Source organism: Panicum virgatum, chromosome 9N (genome assembly GCF_016808335.1).
Source record: "Panicum virgatum strain AP13 chromosome 9N, P.virgatum_v5, whole genome shotgun sequence".
Classification (NCBI taxonomy): domain Eukaryota; kingdom Viridiplantae; phylum Streptophyta; class Magnoliopsida; order Poales; family Poaceae; genus Panicum; species Panicum virgatum.
This window is the reverse complement of record NC_053153.1, coordinates 15,890,771-15,896,770: the sequence shown is the minus strand read 5'-3', so window position 1 is coordinate 15,896,770 and position 6,000 is coordinate 15,890,771.

Below are 6,000 nucleotides of genomic sequence, written 5' to 3'. Positions count from 1 at the left end.
CTCCTCGTCCCCCTCCAGCGACGCGGGGTCGGGGCCTGGCTGGATGCCGTCGCCTCAGGCGGACCAGTGTTGTGTTGAACCGCCGCCTGGTGGACGCTGCGTTGGGAATTCGAGAGCTGAGCCGCTGGCTGCTTCCGGAGCCAGGAGATGAACCGATGCTGTGCTGTCTTGGGTCTACAGTGGAAATCCAGAAGCTGGCCGTCGAATGGAATTGGTGGGCACATGGCATCTATCGCCTATCGTCTAGGGGGTCGCGCGGAGGCGCTCCTGCGCCCGGAGCGCACCCCATTTTTTTTTCCGCGCGATGGCCGTGGTCCCGTGCTATCGCCGCTGTCCTTGGAGCTCGCGAGAAGCGGCGGCGTGGACGGCGGGCTGCCCAGCGCCAGCAGCTGCGTGGCCACCGGCACGACGGCTTGTGTCTCTCGCCAGTGCGGGAGCACTGCCGGAAACGCGACGCCGCCCATGCCGTGCGCGGCCACCGCCCCGCCGTGGTCCCCCACGAACTGATTCGTGTAGTGCGGGGCCACACCCGGGTGGAAGAGGGAGAAGTGCGGCGGCGCAACGATGTCTTTCACCGGTGGGTCTAAAACTACAGCAAAAATTTTATAATAAAATATATTATATAATATGTCATTGTGTAAATTAATTTATACGGAGTTCAACAAAAATTAGATTTTTCATTTTATAATTTTTTTTATTTACTATAATTTTTCAAAATTTTAGTCAAAATTAAAAAAGAAAAACCACGACCTCAGCCTTAAACCACTCGGGGAGATCATGTGAACGGTTTTAGGAGTCTGAGGCTGGACGGACGATTTTATTGTCTAAAGAGGAAAAGCATATTCTGGCCAAAGTTGAGGGAGACAAATAGAAAAAACTTTTTTCAATATAAAAAGATGGCCAGACGGGGAAGGGAAGGCCCGGCCCTCCTGCGCCCAGAGCCCATCATAGAAGAGAGTAAACTGTGTCCAGCCAGCCAGGCCCATCGAGGAGATCGCAGGCCCCCATGAGATGCTTCCAATCTCGCACGCACACGTTGAATCGGACGGAAGGTAGGTGCCCAGGGTGGTCCCCCGTCCCTAGATTCCATCTCCTCCGTCGTATACGTGATAATTATCAGGAGTGTCTATCCCTCACTCAATTTGGGGGCTCTTCTCACTCAATTTTTTAAACCACTGGATTAAAATTCAAGAGCTCTCCTTCATCTTCTACCTCCCTTCATCTTCTACCTCCCTTCTTCTCCTTCCCTTCCATGCCGCCCAGCCCCGCCGCCCAGCCCGCCGCCCAACCCCGCCGCCACCCCCCGGCGCAGGCGCGCTAGGGCCGCGCCGTTGCTCCGGCGCGGCCCTCCTTCTAAGGCCGGTGGTGAGCAGCGCCCCCCCAGCAACCCGGAACCCTAACCCGAACCCTAACTTCGCCGGAGTTGCTCGCCGGAGTTGGAAAAGAAAGGGAGGAAGGGAGGATTTGGAGAAAAAAAAATCGAGTGAGGAGATGGCTCAAATCACTCAGGTGAGTGATGGCTTTTCCCTAATTATCCCAATCGCCATCCAAATTATGGATTATTCAAAAATAAGCAGGGTGTTTTTTTACATATTTTCATGTCACCATCCTATCTTCAAGCTGGCGCTCGTCGGAGCGCCGGCCGTCCCCTAGGTAGACCTCTTCTTCCTCTTGCCGGCCGCCCCAGCTCGCGTGGGCCGAGGGTTGTCGAAGCCCCAAGGTACCGTCGGCATTTGGGCTGGCAGGAGCTGCCACCCACGATCGTCGCGCTCCGGCCTTTCCTCGCTTACCCTGCCCGTTCCTTTTGGACGCCTCCGGTCCTCAGCGAAGCTCCAAAGTTCAAACTCATCGCCAAAGTGAAGCTGGGTTCTGTCTGGACTGACTGAACGCTTTATTTGCTTTTTTTTTCATTTTTGGCGATTGCTACTTGTTTTCAGTGATCGTCTCTAGCTACGGATCATCAGCGAGTCCCCAGCGCCGCCGCCCTTCCCTTCCGCTTCCCTCACTCGCCACTGCTCGAGCAGACCTGCGGAAGTCTGCTGGCTACAAGGAAGGCGGCGGCCAGGCCCTCTTCCTCCTCGTGTAGCGCGGGCGAGGTCCCCTCTCCCCTCGGTGGTGGCCGCAACCCGGGCTGCCGACGGCCGATTCCGGCCCCCCGGTATGCCAGTCTCTCGGCCTGATCTATTCCCTCAGGGACCGGATCTGCACCAACCGCCGGATGCTCGTGTGGGCTCCGAGGAAGGCACTGGCGAGGCTCGGCGGCGGCCGCGTGGGAGCTGCGACACGCGGGCGTGGATGTTGGAATTGATCAAGCCGATCAGTCTCTCACTCACAAACCCTCTGCACTAATGCAAGCAAGGACTTCTCTTGCTAGCTTCTCTCGGTGGATGAAACACACAGGTACACACAAAGTAGTTTTGCCGCACTGTACGCCAGTGCTTTTCTCTTTTCTTCACCACACTCAACACAATAATTACAGAGGTTTAAATAGCACTCACACACACGACTCGGCCAAGCACTCCGTGATTTCACCACTACCTGAAGTTCCTACATGCAAGCCATTGCATGCCGATCACCACTAACACATGCAGGCAGCCGTTAGCTAGTTGATCCACTTTTCACGCCACTTGCATGTTCACTTGACTTGGCCGCTCCTCCAAGCCACCATACACCAGCATGCAGTCACTAACATGAAGATCACGGCCTCTCTAACCAAACTAACTCATGCATGCACCTGCTAACACACTAACACGACACGACTAATGACTCACAAAAGGATAAACATCAAGATTAACTCTAACAGTGGAGACGGTGTGATGGTCGTGCGGCGCGTCTGACGCTCCCTATGGGCGGCGTCGCGTGGCGCCGGTCACCGGCTGTGCCATTCTGGCCTCCAGCTCCAGATCTGCGCCCTCCGAGCTCATCTCTCCACGATGTCGAGGACGGCCATCACCAGGGAAGCAGGCCGCCGGTGGTCGCGTGGGGCGGTACCGGTGGTCGCCACTGCCACCCCTAGGCCCTGGCTCCAGGGGCGAAGCTAACATAAAAGTTTAGGTGGTGCACCCCATAAGTAACAAATAAATTTTTCTAGTAATATATGATAAATACCAGTAAATTCAGTGGTAAAAGTTTGTTTTACCCTGGTGCGGTTAGCACACTGTGCCTTCGCCCCTGCCTGGCTCCCTTGCCTGATGGCAATGGGAGAGGCCAGCAGCCTACTTCGCGAGGCCCAGCCTACTCGAGGCCACTCAGATCGGTGGTGGAGATTTGGTGGCCGTCATGTGCGTTGACTGCTTGCCGTGGTGGAGGAGATGGCTTCGGTAGCGAGGGCCTCTTGCTTCGATGACGGAGAGGCTAGCTCCGGTTTCGCGATTACTTCTGGCGACAACATCTTCATTCTAGTTCCGCCTCTGTCTTCCACACAGTTCCAGAGGCTGTGTCATCTTGGCTTCAATCTGCGGATTCTCTTACTTCAAAGACGGGTTCCATCTACACTTCGTTCCATTGGACTATGCATGTATACATATTGGGCACTTTGTAGCATGATATTCTAGGCAGACGAGACTACAGATGATTTGCTAGACTTGAAGTTCGTGGCTGTTTGAAGTGGGCCAAGTCTGGTCTGTTTGGTAGCATTGGCTTGGCAAGAAGGGGGAGCAGCACCAAGTGACTGTCTATGTGGTACTTGTTCGGTACTGATTCTTCGGTGCCAGAAAGAAATTATAAGGTCTGACATTAACTGGTTGTACCTAGCAATGGCCTTGCTGAAGGCATTGTTTGGATTCCGAAGAATTGCTCTCTAGGGTGAAAACCTATGGTCTGGTCTTAATTGGTTGGGTCACTGTGATGGCGATGTGTGCGCGTACCATTTCCACGTTGGTGGCATTGTCTTGGGAGCCTTATTCGAAGTCCAGGTGTTACTGTGGTAATGAAGGAGGCAAGGTGTTGAAGATGAAGTTGTATGTTGTAGTTTGATACGGCATAATTTTTTGTTATGTCACTCTTTTGTTCATTTTACTCTTTAGGCTGTGTTCATCCTAATTATGCAGAGGTCGGGTTAGATCTTAATATGATTGTATCATATTGATGTAATTCTCTAAGATCAATAAAGCTTTTTTTTTTCAAAAAAAGCTACGGATCATCCGGCTGCTGAAGCTGCTTGTCGACACGATTAGCTGGCCTGAGTGCCTAACTGAGGCTATCTGCACTCGTCATACTCTAAAATCATTCTCTATAAAGAATATTTCTGTATAGTCATACAGATTCTTTACTCTATACCCAGTTTTTCTGCACTCATCCTTACTCTATCTCCTCCTCTATGCCAACTCCCCATCAATGGAGCCCACACGTCATACACACCTCTCTCTCTCCCCCCACCTCCCCCCCCCCCCCACCCCCCACCCCCACCCGACCGCAGCCTCCCACTCCGCCCCGGCCCTCCTCCCTGCGTGCGGCTCCCCACCACTCCCCTGCTCGGCCGATGCGGCAGAGTCCGGCGAGCACCGCGCAGCTCGCCGGCCCCTGCTCCATCCGTCCCCTGCCCCTGCTCGGCCGCACGGCTCGATCCTTCTCCTCCCCTCCACCACGCCGCCCCCTCCCACCTCGCTCGCCGCCGCGGCGCTCGGCATAGCTCGCCGCCGGGCTCGAGCTCCGTCGAGCATCCTCGCCCCTCCTCGTGGCAGCAGCGGCGGCGGCCGGCGCGCGTCACGGGCGGGGCGGCGTGTGTCGTGGGCGGGCCAGCGCGTGGAAGCGGCGGCGGCAGGGCAGGGGCGCGGGAGGCGCGCGGTGGCCGGCCGAGCGGCCGAGCGCCGCGCCGCCGCGTGCGGCCGAGCACCGCGCGTGCGCCGCGTGGGCGAGCGGGCGAGCGCCGCGCGTGCGCCGCGTGGGTCACGTCGGCGGGCCACGACGGCGACCCAAGCAGTGGCGCAGTGGGCAGGGCTTCTCCTCGATTTGACGCGGCCGGGCTCGAGCTCGAGGTCCGCCGCGGCGGCAGGCCGGCCTCCTTCCCTCCGTGGCCTACTCCGCTCGGGGCCACGATGGCGGCGGCCTCCTCCGCGCGGGGCCTGTGGCGGCGGTGGCCGTGGAGGCCCGCGCGGGGCCATGGCGGCGAACGGGCTCCCCTGCAGCGGCGAGGCGGAGGCTCCATGGCAGGAGCTCCAGACCAGTCCTCCCCGGCGGATCCCGGCGGCGCGGCGAGGTGGGCCGCGGAAGCGCAGGCGAAGCGGCGGCCGCGGCGGGGAGCACACGCGCGGCGGTGCAGAGGTCGCCAGCGGAGCTCGGGCAACGACGGGCGAGCGCACAGCGGTTGGGAGGCGTGCGAGCGCGCGGGCCCCACGCCACAGTGGCGCGTAGAGGGCGTCCGCTGTCTGCGCCACATTTGGCGTGCGGCGCCGCTTCCGCGGCAATAGCGGGAGCTGTCGCGTAAGCCGCTGCAGCTCTGATTCCTCTCTCGGTCTACTGCAGGAACCTATACCGTTCGCCGGTGCTGGTAGCCTGAAGGCTCGCTACAATTTTTTTTTCATGAACGATTAGCAGCCTGCCAATTGCTTTGGTGCTGAGTTGTGAGTTGTCGATAGCAGAACTGAAACACCAATTTAATCTTTCTGTTGTGTTGGTGATGCGCAGCCTGTACTCAAGCGCACCCAATGCAAGTTGCTGGGCTCCACTCTCAAAAGATGCTGGTGGTTCGTCCCACCCCAGCAGTTTCCGGAGCATGTTCGGAGCGAGAGAGCCTCGTAAAAGTTCGTATGTAGTTTCGCCCAACCGAGGGGTCTCTCACTCGGCCTGGTCTCGATTGGGCAGTTCGGCACCTCAAAGTTTCTCCGACGAATTCGCGGTGGTTTAAGTTTTCAACATACAGGTCTTTCACTTTCACCTGTAAAGCAAACCGATCGACAGGCACCGAAGGGAAAAGGAGGGGACAGACGAGACGGAGACTCAAGTGGTGGTCTTGGCTCTTGGCGCACACACATACAGCTAGCTATGCATGCAAGCGGGGCG